This window comes from Canis lupus, chromosome 1 (assembly GCF_003254725.2).
Source record: "Canis lupus dingo isolate Sandy chromosome 1, ASM325472v2, whole genome shotgun sequence".
Lineage (NCBI taxonomy): Eukaryota > Metazoa > Chordata > Mammalia > Carnivora > Canidae > Canis > Canis lupus.
The window spans coordinates 115,001,852-115,018,472 of NC_064243.1; the positions used below are offsets into that span (position 1 = coordinate 115,001,852).

Genomic DNA, 16,621 nt, shown 5'->3' on the forward strand with positions numbered 1-16,621 from the left:
GAGCGGGCCCACGCAGAGAGGCAGGAGAGCAGGTGTCCAGGAGGCCCCGGCAGAGGGTGTGGTCTGGGGAGGAGCAGGTGGTCCACAGGGCTGGAGGCTGCTGAGAGGTTCACATACAGTGACAGTTACTGGTCTGAAGGGCACTGGTGACCACAGCAGGAGGTATTTCAGGGGAACTGCTGCTCTGGGACGCCTGTCACACCCCTTGTCCCCCCTGCTGCCGGCCTACCCTGTCTTCTTCCTACCGGACACTAGACACTATGGCTCCCATCCTCCTTTGCTGAGTTCCCAGGGGTCTGCACACACCCTATACTACAGAAGAAGTTCACTAGATTTTTAAGCCTCTGCGTATCTTTGGTCCTCCTTGGACTTTGAGCAGCTCCAAGTCTGCAGGGGACTGGGGTCTACCACACGTGTTCCTGCCCCACAGGCAGGGTAGGGGGTGATAATGTAGTGGTGGCAGTAGTAACACTTGGCATGTACTATCGTGCGTTATAATAACCGTATGAATAACCTTCTGGCATGCCCATTTTACAGATGAGGCAAAGGTCACGTGGCCAGGTCACACGGTGGGTAGGTAGGTGCAGCAGCTAGGCCCCAAACCTCGTCAGTTTGGCTTCCACACCTTCACCACTACACTCGAAACAAGAGGCAGAAGCCTGGATGAGCGTGTTGTGTGAATACACAAATGACTGCATCTTCAAAAACCAATTCATAAGGACAAAACTCTAGAAAGTTAGCAAAAGCTCGGCAGATTTCAGGTTAAGGATCTGTTTTCTCCCCTCTAGTCTTCCTTCACTTATTGGAAATTCAAGCATACACAGGACCACTTTAGGGCTCCCTCAGGAAACAAAATGGATGGAACTTCCCGACATCTCATTAGGAAGCCCCGAGGCAGAGACGGCTCCATTGGCCTAAAAAAAAACGAGGAGCAGGGCCCTGACCATGGCCTCCCTGGCTGCCTGCTACTCTGATCTGTTTTACTCTCCATGCTTCTGACACGGGATGTGTGGATTTCCCACACCAGGCAACTCTCTAGTTCTCCGCAGACACCAACTGGGTATCCTACACTTTAATTCAATCCCGACACTACCTAGAGTTGGCACAGACGCCACGGGTTCAGGGCTCAGTTCCACCAGACTGCTCCCCACATCAGATGCTAATCACAAGTCAGGGGTCCCCAGGTTACCCGCACTGTCTGTCTGACTTGGCTACAAATTGGGGTTCCTAGGACTCCCTCCTCAGGTTTGGTCATTTGCTGTAGCAGCTCACAGAACTGAGATAACTTTACCTACTATTGCTGGTTTTTTATAAAAGATACAAGCGAACGGGTCAAATGAAGAGATAGTCAAGATGAAGTCCAGAAGGGTCTCGAGCTGCAGGAGCTTCTGCTCCCACGGAATTTGGGGTGCACCGCCTTCCCAGTACGTGGATACACTCATCAGCCTAGAAGCTCTCTGAACTCTGTCCTCTAGGGTTTTGTGGAGGCTGCATTATGTGGGCACAATTGATTACATCACCAGCCACTGGCGGCTCGAGCAATCTCCAGCACCCCCTCCTCTGCAGAGGTCAGGGGGGTGGGGCTGAAAGGTCCAACCTTCTAATCACACGGTTGGTTTCCCTGGCAACCAGCCCCTATCCCGAAGCTATCTAGGAGTCCACCAAGAATCTTCTCATTAGCATCAACTCAGGTAGGTTGAAAGGGGCTGATTCTAAAGAACAAAAGAGGCTCCTATCACCCACATCAAGAGAAAATTCTAAAGGTTTTAGAAGCTCTTGGGCCAGGGACTGGGGACAAAGACCAAATATGTATTTTTCATTTGCACCCTGAAAACTTGCATTTTCATATGTAAGGTCAGAGAACCAGAGAATGGGTGTTTCTGGTTTAAATCTGACAGCCACGACACTCAAACCGGGTTCCCGAGAGGCCAGAGTTTTCCCCCAAGTATGGACATCAGTAGAGCTTCTCCCCACCTTCCTTGGGGGAGCAGGGAGAAAGAATTGTAATTATGTGCTGAAATTTTAGGTGTGCTCGCTATTTTATTTTAATCCAGCAATTCGGTTTCTGGGGATCTGTCCCTCAGATACTGACACCAGTGCACGCTGTTGTAATATGGAAGAGGAGGGTAGAGCGGCAGGCCCACCCATCAGCAGAGGAGGGCTAAGCGCGTCTGGGTGCCTCTACTCCAGGGTGTAGCTGTAATCAATAGTGAGGTGGAGGTAGCGTCACCTGGTATGCGTCCTGTCCATATGCAAGAGGCCCACAGGGCCTGAAGCCAGTGAGGACAGCTAGTACTTCTGAGAGCTCACTTGAGTACCAAGTGTTTTACACACGTTAACTCATTTAATCCTTCTGACACCCTGTGAGGGAGGGGCTATCACCAGCCTCATTTTAAAGCCAATGCAATCGAGTCCAGAGAGGATGAGTAACTCACCCAAGGTCACTCAGCAGGAGGGCAGTGGCCCTGGGATTTGAAGCCAGGCAACCCAGCTTTAGAGTTTCTCCCGTCTTACTCTAGGGTGCCACCTGCCAAGGGCAAGAGGCAAGCTGCAGAATAAAACCAAAATCCAAAATAATTTGGCTTAACCCAAAGGGGATGGATTTCACGGGGGGGGGGGGGGGGGGGGGGGGGGAGGAGAAAGAGAGAAAGAGAGAGAGAGAGAGAACACAAATGTCTATAAAGTAAGGATCTGGGGGCACACCCCCCAGCTGTTAATAGTGGCTACTCCTAAGGAATAAAACTGGGGATGGAGATGAAAGGACTTTTTTTTTTTTTTTTTTTTAATTTTACGTGTCTGTGCTTGAATTCTTATCAACATGTAAGTTCAAGGCCCCCTTCAGGCCCCCTGTGAAGCCTGCCCTGAGAAGGTGTCTCCAAGGAAATGCTCACAACTGCATAGGGCACGGGTGTCTCTGGCTTTAGGATTTCAGTTTTGAAAGTGAGCATGTGAGAGGAACTGTGGGCACAGGGAAAGCCACCCCCCTGGGGAGCCCTGACCTGTTGGGAAGCAAAGTTAGAACAGATGAGAGGCACCTCCTCCCCACTCGAGCTCCAGCAGGGCCTGAGGAGTCTGCAAACTTCGCATCTTTCCAAGTGGAGCTTCCTCTGTGGCTTGGCAAGATGCCTGCACCCAGACCCACTGAGGGAAGGAAGGGGCACCCCATCTTGTGTCCACATGCTCCTTGGGGAAACAGAGGCTGTACTTAAATGCTCCAGCAGCAATCTGGTCTTCTTTTGTTTTAGCTTGCAAGCCAGTACAGTTGGGAGTCCCGTGGGTTAAATGCTTGTATAATTACATGCCTATATAGAGAAATGAATTTAAAAAAAATAAACAGGCTTCATAGTTTTGCTTTTCTTACTTATTATCAGATCTTGGGGATTTCCTGATGTGGCTGCTGTAGAATAGTGTTTAGAAACCAAGACCACTAGGGTTCAAGTCCCAGCTCCACCACTTAATTACCTGGACCTGGGGCAGGTCACTTGGCCACCCTACATCTCGGTTTTCCCATCTGTAAAATGAGATAATAATAGTACTTAACTCTTAGCGCTGACGTGGGTAATGACTATAGAGACTTGGAATATCCCTGGCACACAGGGATATACAAGTATTAACTGGTAACATTTTACGTATATAATAATAAAAACGAAACCGGTAGCATTTTACGTATATAATAATAAAAACGAAACCTCAAGCAAACTCACTGAACCAAATGTGGCCTTGGCATGAACCCTGGTTGCTCTGGGCTCAGGAGCCAGGTCTCCCAGGGTGGCCTGCCTTGAACCAGAAGCTGGACAAGCCCCTCCTCCCGGGGGGCCCAGAGCCAGGGCCACAGGGAGGTGCCCCTTCTGAGTCCCTGTGGGGTCGAGTGGGTTAGACGACAGTGTTGCTACCTCCCCTGAAGTACATGTGGATTAAGCATCTTGTTCCAATTCTGGGCATAGTCCTACTCACTTCAAATGGGACTTTGAAATGCAAAATTAAAAAAGGATGCCTCCCGGAGGATGGGCACGCGTGCCAGGCCCACCCCGGAGCCGCCCCGAGCCGCAGCAGAGCTTGGGCACTCCTCGGAGGTGACAGCCCTGCGCTGGCTGGAGGCTGGATGAGGGGTCTGTGGTCAGGAAGCCCCTTCTGGGGAGACTTACGCGGGGCCACAACCACTGCTCTGAGTGGCCAGACGTCCCTGAGGATCTCCCTGGCTCTAGCCAGGCCCACTGTCAGGCCATATGCACTGGTGTAGTTGTGACCTTTATTTTGATACTGCAACTTTTTGATAAACAGCTGCCGCCTGGAACCCCGAGAGCCCCCGTTACCACTGCGTGGGGCACCTCTCCGGGGTCTGCTCCCAGGGCTGTTGCCGCCCAGGTAGGAGTGGTGGTTAAATGTTCAGTGTGTCCCCCAACGGGCTCACTCCTGTGACCAGGCTGAGCCTCTTTTAGGAGATGGTGTCTTGTCAGCATGGAGCCTGACTTGCAAACTAATCCCAGCTAATTGCCACCGAAACCTGCTAAGATCACATCTGTTGGGCTCGGAGATTAAATCAATATTTGACAATCTTGATTAAATACAGCCAGGGAATCCTTGTCAAAGAACATCTGTTAAAGCCCTGTTCTTTCCCTCCTGCTCTTGGGGGCCGCAGGGGCACCTCGGGCTCTGCTTCTCCTCACCTGAGGAGCTCTGTGGAGGGCTGGGGGCAGGGGGAAGGGGGACAGAGAGGACACAGAAACAGAAAGGCTCCCTGTGGTGAGAGTGGAGGGAGTAAACCTTGTTATCCTGGGGGCACCATCTGCCGCTGTAATCCCCATACCTGCCCCTGAGCCCCCAGGCAGCTGAGGGCCAGCCCACAGCTGGGGGTAGAGTGCTTGTCCCCGAACCTGACTTCTAATAGTCCACTGAGGCAGTGCTCTCCTCACCTCCATTTCAAAATCAGGAAACTGAGCTTCTGGGAGGGGACACTGCTTCCCCACAGAGAGAATGAGAGGAGGAATGGGGGTCTACACCTGGGTCTAGCTGACTTCAGGGTGTGCCCTGTGACCAACTTGAGAGACAAGCTGTCAAAAGTAAGAGCAAAAACTGGCACTTATGTCACCAGGAACCCAGACTGGAGGCCTGTTCCAACAGTCCAGTTCCCGAAGCTACACCTAATAATGGCGGCCCCACTGAGACGCACAGGCCTCACTCTTGGCCCTACTCAGCCCATGCAGCATCCCGGGGTGAGGGCCCTACTATTCTCTCCAATTTACAGAAGGGAACACTGAGACTTAGAGAGGCAGGCTACTCATGAGGTAAAAGGCAGAGGCAGGACTGGAACCGGGTAGGTGACTCTGTGGCCACCAAAGCCACCCTAAAAAGCAAGGATAGAGCTGTGAATATGATGGGCCTCGATAAATATCCACTCTTCATCCCTCAGTGATTTAAGACAGAAATCAGGCTCATGCTGGGATCCTGGGATCAAATCCTGACTCCAACGCAGACCAGAGTGGACAGCAGTGCTACTCTGTCGCACTGCCAGAGGAGCCCGAGATGGTCCCCCTACGACACCACTCCCCATGGTAACGGCATATATAAGTGCACATTCATTCTTACCTAGGATTTTTAAAACAACAGTAAGAATGACTCGCCAGCTGCACTCACAACACCCTCATGGGGGGAGGGCTGGGGAGCAGTGGTCAGACACCCAAATGCCTGCAGCCACTGTTCACTACTCCTTCCCCAGGTCCAAAGCAGTACTGAGATCAGGGGAGTCCTTCCTATGTGTTTTCTGAGTCGGAAGAAGGAAGGAAAACCCAAACAAACCAGTCACCCACCAGATAACCAATCAGCCAGCCAACCAGATAATCAACTAACCAACCAATCATTCAGTTAATCAACCCACTAGCCAGCAAGCCAACCGGCCAGTTAACCAGCCAACTGGTCTCTTGTTTCTGTGTCCTTGACCCTATTTATTTACATCTCTACATCTCCCTGCATGGCTATCCCAGGTCTCCCTGCACCAACTCTCCGCGTCCCTGTCCACACCTGTCCATGTCCCTGTGTGTGGGTGTGTGTCTCTCTCACACACATGAACACACACAGACGACCACGGCTCTGCAATATTTCTGGGCCCTGAGTTATAATCCCATGTTAACCCACCACTGAGGATGTGTCCCAGGCCAGGCAGCCTCCACCTGGTCCTTCTTAACTTTCTCCCATATCCCAAGTTCCCAGCATCCACAGGAAGGTAGAGAAGCTAAGACATTGGCCAAGATTATTTAAAAAGAGAAAAAAAATTCAGGAGGCAGATCCCAAACTGTCTGCTAGTGAAAGAACCACCAGCATGTGTGGCATTGTTTGGGCCCCTAATTTCTCATATTCCAGGGAGGATTTACGTCGGCCTTGTCCAGTCTCACCCCCACCCTGAAGTGGAATCTTATACAAGGAAATTGGCTGCTTTATTCAGAGAATAAACTCAGAAACTCCAAGAAGAATGAATTCAGGAGTTCAGAAGAATGGCATATTCTCTCTTACAATTAAAAAAAATTAGTATTAAAACAATCTCCATGCTACATATTTTATAGCTATATAACCACCTATGTTGATGCAGAGTAAAGATCTGTAAGGACAATCTCTACCTGTAAGTGGTTACCCCAGGGAGGGGAGTGACAGTATGTGTGCGTGTGATCATCCCATCCTCAGCGTTGAAGCTCCAAAACTCCCCAAAGTCATGTGCCTCTACTTTGGCACAGCCGCAGACCACCTGTACTAATATTTACTTTAGATAATCCTTTCAACCATCTCACTTACTAAAACCTTAATAATAATAGTACCAGTATTAGATTCATTATATTTTTTTCTAATACTCATCAAACAAAATGCACAAATACGAACATTTGTAAAGCCTGTCTGTGTATCAATGGAAATGAGCTTTGGTACCAGACATGTGCTGACATCAAAACCAGAATGCGGCTTTCAGATGTGATTCTGAGCAAAAGAGGCAGACACAGAACAATGTGTGTAATACATGATTTCATTTATATAAAGTTCAAAAAACAGGCAAAACGAGACCACGTTACTTAGGGTTACTGTCGTAGGTGAACAAACCTTCAAAAAGCAAGAAATGGTGATCACGGAAGTCTAGAGTAGTGGCTTCTGGGGGAGAGAGTGGGTTCTGATGCAGGGGTACATAGAGGGTTCTGGGGTACTGGCAAAATTCTTTCTTGATATGGGGGTTTACACGAGTGCTTTAGAATTGTTCACTAAACTGTATATTTACATTTTACATGTTTTTCAGTGCAAATGTTATATTTCATAATAACCACGTTTTAAAGTCTTCTGCATTGTATCGGTTCATGTTAAAACAGTGAGATTGTACTCTTGTATTACATGTGTAATTTTTTTTTGTTTTAGAGATTTTATTTATTTATACATGGGAGATACAGAGAGAAAGAGAGGCAGAGACACAGGCAGAGGGAGAAGCAGGCTCCATGCAGGGAGCCCAATGTGGGACTCGACCAGGGTCACGCCCTGGGCCAAAGGCGGCGCTAAACCGCTGAGCCACCCAGGCTGCCCATTACATGTGTAATTTTAAAAAAAGATAAAATAAATAAATAAATAAACAAACAAATAAGTAAATAAAATAAAATAAAATAAAATAAAATAAAATAAAATAAAATAAAATAAAAAAGACCCTCTTTGAGGAGTACCTGGGTGGCTCAGTAGGTTAAGCATCCGACTCTTGGTTTTGGCTCAGGTCACGATCTCAGGGCCATGGAATCAAGCCCACCGTCTGCTTGAGATTCTCCCTCTGCCTCTCCCCCACTACCTGATACCCTCCCCTGGCTCATGTGTAAGCACTGTCTCTCTCTCTCTCCCCTCTCTCTAAATAAATAAATAAAGATCTTAAAAAAAAAAAAAAAAAAAGATAAGACCCTTTTTGAAGACCTGTGTGTTTGTACACACACAGAGCCATCCTAGTCACTCTTGGTCCCTCTGGCTCAAAATTCACTTTCTCTCCTATAAGAAAGGTTTCCACTCCCCAGAACTGGCAGAACCACTTCACACCACCCCCTCCCTCCCCAACAAACATCCTGGGCCTGCTGGGGGAGTGTGCACTTCATCCTAGCTTCAGGGGAGGTGGGGAGAGCAGGGCTACACTCACAGCAGTGGTTTTGGGACAACTCACCACCTGACAGCTGGGGACCAAGGGTCAGGGACTCGTATTCACCTGGAGGAGGACTTACAGGACATAGGGGCTGCAGGGCCAGGCTAATGTGTATCCTAGCTCTGTCCTGCGGTGAGCTCACAGTGAGCTCTAGAAAGACTCCAGTCTTGACCCTTGAGGTGCAAAGCCTCTTGTCAGCCTGAGGACCAGCTGGCAGATGGCAAAAGCCTGCCGCTCTGTTTGCACAACATCGTAATCAAACATCCTGCCCAGGGACCGAGACCAAGGCAGAAGGGCTGGAAGGGGGCACTAGGCCCTCAGGAGCCTGAAACAATGGCTCTCCAGAAGCCCGGGACACCAGGAAATCAGCCACTCATTCTTAGCACAATTTTTTTGTTTTTTAATGTTCACAGTTGATGGAACCTTTCTAGAGGCAATCTGGCAACGGCTTTTAAAAATGTTCTTACCCTATGAACCTGTAATGCTACTTCTGGGAATTGATCCCAAAGAAACAATGGAAATGAAGGAAAAAAACTTATGGCATGGGTTATAAAACAAAAAAACAGAACCAACCCCACTGTCCAAGGACAGGATAATGGTTAAATAAACTGCTGCACGTCTTATCACATAACCTAATGACATTAAATGTTTATTACGTGTCTGCACACGGTCACAGAAAAAAGACTCAAAACAAATACTCAAAAATGTTACCTGGGGTTAGTTCTTGGTGTTGGGACTACTAGTGATTTTTTGAAAATGTGCTTTTTGTACGTTCCTCTATTCTCCCAAACTACCTTTAATGAATGTGTTTTCAAAATCAGGGAAACAAAGCACAAAGTTTTCATTCATGTAACTTATTTCCATTCACTAGATGAGTATTTCCAGAGAGCCCCCTATGTCCTAAGGCAGTGAACAAGGTGGACCCTTCTCTGCCCCTTGGCTGGAGAAGGGAGCCACACGTGAATTGAGAGCCTATACCAAGTACACGGATCAGCAGAAAGCAAGCCAAGGAGAGGATAAAGGGAAGAAAGGGGTGCTGCAGAGTGGGTGGTCAAGGAAGGCTTCCTGAAAGGGGTGGTGGTAGGTGAGGGGCACAGATGCAGCAGGTGCAAAGGCCCTAGTGTGTTTGGAGGCAGCCACCCAAACTGAATCTCATGTGGATAATGAACCCGACAGGGAACAGAGTCCCATCAGGAGGCAGGACAGCCATCCTTGGGATGGGGTGGGGTGAGGAGGGGCAGGAGCGGCGTGGCCCAGAACAGGGACAGTGCTGACACAGATGGGGACAGACCAGAGAGGATTTGGCCATTTCTTCACACCAAGTGGAGCTCCATGGCATTCAATCCTAAACTGAACACCAGGCGGGTACCAGGCGCTGTGCCAGATCTGGGCACAGAGCTGCAGGCTGCTGCTCCTGCTCTTGCACCCATGCTATTCAGACCAGAGCAGGACAGAGATGAATAAACGAGCCATTTCAGGCCAGTATGTTTGGGCCAACCATCAGCGGCCAGGGCTGGCTGGGCTCAGCTTTAAGAAAAACTGACAACTTTCTGAACAAAAGTTGGCCCCAGGCCTCCTATGGGGTGGGATGTACCTCGAAGTCCTTCCCATCCAGGTTTCATAGACTCACAGGTGCTGCTCAGGAGGCCCGAAGGCAAGGAACCTCACTCCCAATGGGCAGATGAGGAGACTGGGCACAAGGCAGCGTCATTTCTAGACAACAAGAACTCAGGCCCTCAGTACGGGACTAGTTACCCTCCACCGGGGCGCTAATCCGGATGCTGAAGGCTTCACACTTGTGGCTGCACGGACTCCCGTGTTGTTCAAATCCAAACCCACTCTCCTTCCTCGAGAGAAGTCTGAACTTGTTTGGAGCAGCAGGATGCCCATCCGAAAAATCCACTCTCCAAGGTTCCCCTGACGATATGGCTCACTATGCATCCCATTCTAGCCAATGACAGGTTAAGTGGAAGTCCGCTGGGGGTGGGCGAGGGGTCTTCTGGTAGAGCTACTGTTTTCCAAAAGAAAGGAGTAACCTCAACCAGCAACCCCTTCCACCCTTCTCCTTCCTGGAATGTGGCTATGATAGCTGGAGGTGGGGCAGCCATCTTGTGATCATGAGGCTGAAAGCCTACATGCTGAGGATGGCAGAGCTAGGAGTCCGTGGAGCCCACTCCCCGAGCCAGTGGCCCTGCCTCGGTCTACCCATACTTCTTTTCCCTCCTATGTGCAAGAGAAAAGCTGTTGCCTTATTTAAGTGACTACTTACTGGTTTCCTGTTCCTTATAGCAGAATACAATCTTGACTAATAGAAGTCCTACCCAGATCCTCATTTTATATATAAGGAAACTGAAGCTCTATGAGGGGAGATCACTAGCAAAAGGTTACACAGAGCCAGGAAGAGTTAAGGCTGGATGTGAGCCTGTGTCCCTAACCACTTTATAGCAGTATCCTGAATCTTAGTCAAGAGTACTGGCTTGGTAGAAAGCTTGGCTTCAATTTGCTTCTCCACTTAGTAGTTTGCTTCTCCATCCCTCACACCAGAAGGATGAGCTCCACAAAATGTGGACTCTCTGCTGCTCACTGCCCACCACACAACAGCAGCGGGCTGGTGCCAGGTGTTCAACACACACATGCTAAAGAGGCAATGACTGAATGCATGCGAAGGTCGAGTGACTCTTCTGGAAAACAGGAATGGCCCCTTACCTTCACAGGAGGCTGCGAGGGCTCACTGAGGAATAAATATAAAGCAAAGGGCATGGTGTCCAACTTAGTGCCTAATAATTGATTCCATTATTACCAAAACGGAGGCTGTGCATCTCCTCTTCCAAAGAACTCTCCCCATGACCAAAAGGTTTTACCAACTCTAGATGATTTTTTAAAAATTTTTTAAAGCTTGGATTCAAAGACAACTCACAGGCCAAACACCTCCAGGACTCCCAACTAATTCTCAACCATGTGTAACTGGAGCGGCACCCCTGCCCCAGCCTTGGGTTTTGCCTGCAATAACTACCCTGTACTTTGCATGTCAACCTTCCTTTTCCTTAGGCCTAAGAGAAGAGCAGAAACATGGTCCTGACTGGCTCCCTGCTTCCTGCCTCATGGCTATGACAAGATGTGATATCTGGAGCCACAGCAACCATCTTACAACCACAAGGAAAGGCAAAAATGATTTCAGAAGCACACACTTGGGCTTCTGACATGTGGAGCTGTTGAAGCATCCCAGAACTGCTGAGTATCTGTTACTTATATTCCAGACCAAGATACAAAATATTTACAATCCAGCATGGCGCAGGTAAGGCAATCAAAATGGATGGCAGCTGCTGTACGCCAGCCCTGCTTGAATCCAAAGACATGTGAGTGCCTCCTTGAGGATGAGTATTAATGCCAATTTTGTTCACTTGTCTCTTAGCACCAGCACAGTGCTCGGCACGCAGTCAATGTCTGGTGAATGATGCTGACTGAGTTCCCTGGAGATCCATAGATGGTTGTTGAAAGCACAGGCACTACAGTCTGACGCACCAGGACCTAGTACCACTGCATACCTCCCAGCTCTGAACAAGGCTGCTTCATCTCCCCCAGCTTCAGGTCCCTTATCTGTATTTACCTCACAGGGTTTGGGAGGAAACTTTGATAAGCCGTGCCGCACTTGGACAGGACTTGATGTGATGCCGGGGACGTATGCTAGCTGCGATCACCATCCGCCTCTTTCACCCTGCCTGTTTCCTTGCCCATCAAATGGATACCATGATCTGTCTCTCCTTTAAGGAGACAGAATCTGAAAAAGTACAGGAGAAAGCACCCTGGAAGTAAACGACAATTTTTATCTTTGACTTGGTGTGGCATAGCAGCTAAGGGCATGGAGTTTAAGGCTCAGGGTGCCTGAGTCTGAATCCTAGCTCTGCCACATGACCTTATTAGCAAGTCACTTAACCCCCCTCTGCCTCAGTTATATCATCTGTAAAATGGAAATAAGAGAAGTACCTCCTTCACAGGGCTGATGTGAGCATTAAATGAGTTAATACGTAGGGGGGCGCCTGGGTGGCTCAGTGGGTTGAGCATCCAACTCTTGATTTTGGCTCAGGTCATGATCTCAGGGTTGTGGGATTGAGCCCCGTGTCGATCTGCTTGGGATTCTCTCTCTCCCTCTCCCTTGGCCCCTGTCCCTCCCTGTTCATGCTCTTTCTCTCTCAAAATCAATAAATCAAATCTTAAAAAAAAGAAAAGTTAATATGTAAAGCTCTAGAATAGCGCGTGGGACAGGAGATCACCAGGAATGTTAGCTTGTGTGACCTCAGGGAAGTTACTTAACTCTTTCTCTTCTCCAAGATCGCTAGTCCTACCAACCTCATGGGATTATTGTGAGAATTAAAGAAGTTAAGCTATGTGAGTGAAGTACTTGAAACAGGCCCGCTTTACGAGAAGCGCCCAGTTAATGTTAGCAATCCTCATCAGCTCTACTCCGGGGTTCTCTTGTAGGACAGACTGTCCCCACTTTTATTTAATTCCCCGGCTGTTGTTTACCTCCCCTGCCTGTGAATCTGGCACCACCGTGGTGCCCTAGGCTTCCCCCACCTTCAGAAAGCTAGCAGCTCCAGGATCGTGCACGGTACACCTCTCACCCCCATGTGTGAGTGCCTGGCTGGCTGTGTGTGCAGTGTTCCCTTGGCCTCTCTCCCGGCTGGGCACACTGGGGCCTCACGCAGGGGCTCCCTGCATCCCACCACCCGGCACCCTCCAGGCAAGCAGCGCTGCTCTGCTTGTAGACACGACCTCCTGGGGAAGCCTTTCCTTAGGTCAGGGCATGACCCAGTCCTCCGACAGGAGCAAAAGGGAGTGTCTTGTCTGAACACAAGGCGCGGGGAGCTTGGAGAGGATTCCTCCAGCAAAAGAAGAGACTGTAACCATAGGCAAATGGCTCAAGCCTCCCGAGGGAGAGGGAGGCGCGACCGGGGCAGCAGTGATGAGCAGCTGGCAGGCAGTGCCCAGAGAGCTGACTCAGGTTTCTCAGGAGACCAAGGACTCCAGTGTCCAGGATGGTGCTCATCACCAGGCAACGCACCCCCGACCAGGCCATTTAGTCATTCTGGTTTTCTCATCTAGAAAGTGGGTGTCAATTTCCCTGATTGATCCACTGCCCGTCCAGCTCCCGCCCTGCTCTGAATCACAGGGGACTACATTTCCCAGGATTCCCGGTTACGTCAGCCAAGGGCGGTGCTTCTCCCTCTCACCCTCCCCACCCCCCTGCCCTGGGCTCCAGTGATACCCCCACCCCCACCCCTGGTGTCCCTCCAGCTCTGGGTCCAATCTCAGGACTGCCTCCCTGTCCTTGTTTGGCTCCTCTGTCCCTCCATCACTCATTTAACCAAATTCTGTGTTGAATTCCCTCGGCCTGAAATACTTCAGAGTAATACCTAGAAATACCGAGATGCTGTTTCCCGACAGATACACCAGTCTTGTTTGCACTTTAGGGGCATCTGAGAACGAAGGGAGAAGATACAGCGGGAAAGTGGGAAGCACCGCACAAATCAGGGATTATTTTATGGGAATGTCCTCCTCGCTTCCCTAACATACAGGCACATGGTGAGTGTGGAGTTTAAACCCCTCCCAAACAAAACAATCTAATGTTCAAGAACTGCTTCAAAATAATCCAAAGGCAGGGGGACGGATGAAGCACGCTTGGCCGTGTGCCAGTAACAACAAGCTCTCGTGACAAGCCTGTACCTGCGGCTCTGTGCGCTCTTCTTTCTACCTCTGTAAATGTTTGAAATTTTCCATTATTAAAACAAAACCAACAGGCAAGAAAAAACTGGTCCCTGTTCTGTTGGTGGGGGTACTAACTGGCGAAGTTTCTTTGAAGGCAATTTGTCAGTTATTACATGAAAAACATGCACACCCGTGGACCCAGGGGCTCTAACATCAAGGCAAGCACAGATATGAATATAGCACTTACCAGGTGCCAGCACTTTATACACGTTATATATCCTATGTTCATAAAACCCACTGGGGTAAATACAGTTACTGTCTCCATTTTACAGATGAGGAAACTGAGGCACAGAATGTCAAAGTCAGAAGCTGAAGTCCCAACCCCAGTACCTTGGAATGTGACAGTGTTTGGAGATTAAGGCCTTTAAAGAGATACACTAAAAAGAGACCAGTAGGGTGTGTCCTAATCCAACCAGACTAGTGACCTTATAAGGAGGGATCAGGGCACAGGGAGCCAGTGGGTGGGCGCCCCTTGCATAAAGGAACAAGAGCAGTAGGGCCGCTGCCTGCAAGCCAAGGAAGGAGGCCTTGGAGGAAACCAACTCTGCTGGCACCTTGGTCTTGGACTGGAAATCTGAGAGTCAGAGAAAATCAATTTCTGTTATTTAAGCTACCCAGGCTGTGATACTTTGTTATGACAGTAACAGCAAGCTGATACACTAGGTCACACAGCCAGTCAGCGCTGGAACCAAGTTGGAGGCCTGGGTCCCTCTGCTCCAGGGTCCTCACCCTTTAACAGTAGGGAGTCAACCTGCAAACTGGTCACAGTGACTGCTTTATCTCCAGGAAGTAAGACTGGAGGGGGGTGCAGGGAAAGGAGGAGCAAGATTTTCAATGTTTACCTTACATACTTTTATAATGTTGACAATTTTTAAAAATTCAAATGTCACATTTTAAAAAATTAAAAATAAGATCACATACATGCAAATGAATATATACCACCCACCCAAATGTGGGAGAGAGGAATATATCCAGGCCCGATTTGTCTTTTTACAAATTTCACTATAAGTGAAATCTCAGGCTTCCTAAAAAGCCAGCAGAGAGAAGCCAGAAATGCCTCCACAGGCAGACAATCGGAGGTGAAATTAAAAGAAAAGAGAGGGTAAAACATCTGAATGTTCAGACACTTTACAACCCTCAATAATGATGATGACAGCGACAATAATTGCTGATTTCACATCACATGTACGCTAGATACTGTCCACAATGCTTTGTATATTATCTAATTAAATCCTCAAAATGTTTTAGGATATAGATACTATTGTCATTTCCATTTCCTATTTAAGGAAACTCAGGCTCAGAGAGGTTGAGTAACTTGCCAGGTTAAGGTGGCAGGATCAGGATGTGAGCCTAGGCCAGCTGGTTCCAGAGTGTGACCCCGATGACCGTGCCCTTCCTGCCTTGCTTCATCTCTGGATGGGCCATTCATGCTGAGGGAGCGTAGGGTGGGTAGGGTAACAGGTGCAGGAGGAGGCAGGACATAGCACTCAGCCGGACTAGGGATCAGAGCATTAAAACCCTAGACTTCACTGGCTTGGCACAAATTAGGAAGCAGAATAGAAGCAAATGGTGACCAATCAATGGGGAAAGCTGGACTCTGCTATGCTCTGGGGGGTCGTCAGCCAGAACCACCTCCCAGAGAAGAACCTTGCCATTCCCCGAGGGGAAGAGAGATGCCTGTCTCCTGTCTCTGCCACAACATGACCCCTGGATATAGACCCCAGGGACTGAGAAGGACACAGGTATGTGGGTGTTCACTGTCTGTGAACTGTCTGTGGTGGTGTGGACCTGGTGGTGATACATCATGTACGGCTGCTCAGCGTGTGGACACAACACACTGGAGCTCACAGAGTGACATGGCTAATCTCAAAAACATGCTGTTTGGGGAAAACGAGAAGAAATAGATGGAGATATGGAGCCCAAAACCGCTTCTGGAAGCTCTTATTCAAATCTCACTATGTATTTTACAAGGATAGGCACATAGCTATAGACACACCACACACACCTCAGAGTGGGGGAAGGATGAAGGACAGAGAATGAAGGAAAAAGAACGAACAAGTTACCCGCTGAGAAAGGAAGCAGCACACCAGTTTCTGCCAACACACAAGTGGACTATGGGAGACAAACTCTATTTGCACCCCGTTTGTGGGTTCTGTGAGGGTGGATGAACAGGCGGAAGGCAGAAACAGGACATAAATCACTTTACTTCTTCCAAAGAAAACCATATTTCTGTGTTCTCAAATGCCACCATTCGTTGGGCCTGACAGTTTTTTTTTTTAACTTACTAAACCTGGGTTAGGGATGGAGTCTGGAGGCCCTTTCCAGTTGTGGCAGGCATTTAGTTGTCTGCTCCGTACCCACTTTCCTCTTCTCTTGAATAGAGGACCCAACTGGTCAAAGGCAATCAGGGTGTGGCATTCCTCAGGTGATCTGACTGGCCTGGCGAGTGGCGAGGGGATGGTACATGACCTAGGCTGGACGGGGGACAGACTAAAGGAAATATTTATAACCCACGAGGGATGGGCTTTTTCTACTCCCTCTCTCCTAATATCTGTGGACAAGAAAGCAAGTGGCCCTGACTGTCACTGCAGTCATCTTGGCATAAAGAGGCACACATATTTGTATCTGTATCTGTATTTCGCCATACTAGGATGAAGCTGGCGCTGAGAACCTGAGTCCTTGATGAGAGACATTTGAGCTGCTGATCCTACCCCA

General features: G+C 49.0%; 1 protein-coding gene and 1 long non-coding RNA gene across 8 annotated transcripts in view; one reads left to right on the forward strand and one right to left on the reverse strand.

Annotated features, from left to right (window-relative positions):
- The window catches only part of SIPA1L3 (signal induced proliferation associated 1 like 3), a 235,123-nt gene that overhangs the window by 106,248 nt on the left and 112,254 nt on the right, over positions 1-16,621 (reverse strand). The window lies entirely within an intron of this gene.
- LOC125752725 (uncharacterized) lies at positions 1,513-12,164 on the forward strand. Its single transcript, XR_007402873.1, has 3 exons — positions 1,513-1,691; positions 11,189-11,435; positions 11,553-12,164. It is a non-coding gene; the product is annotated as an uncharacterized LOC125752725 (long non-coding RNA).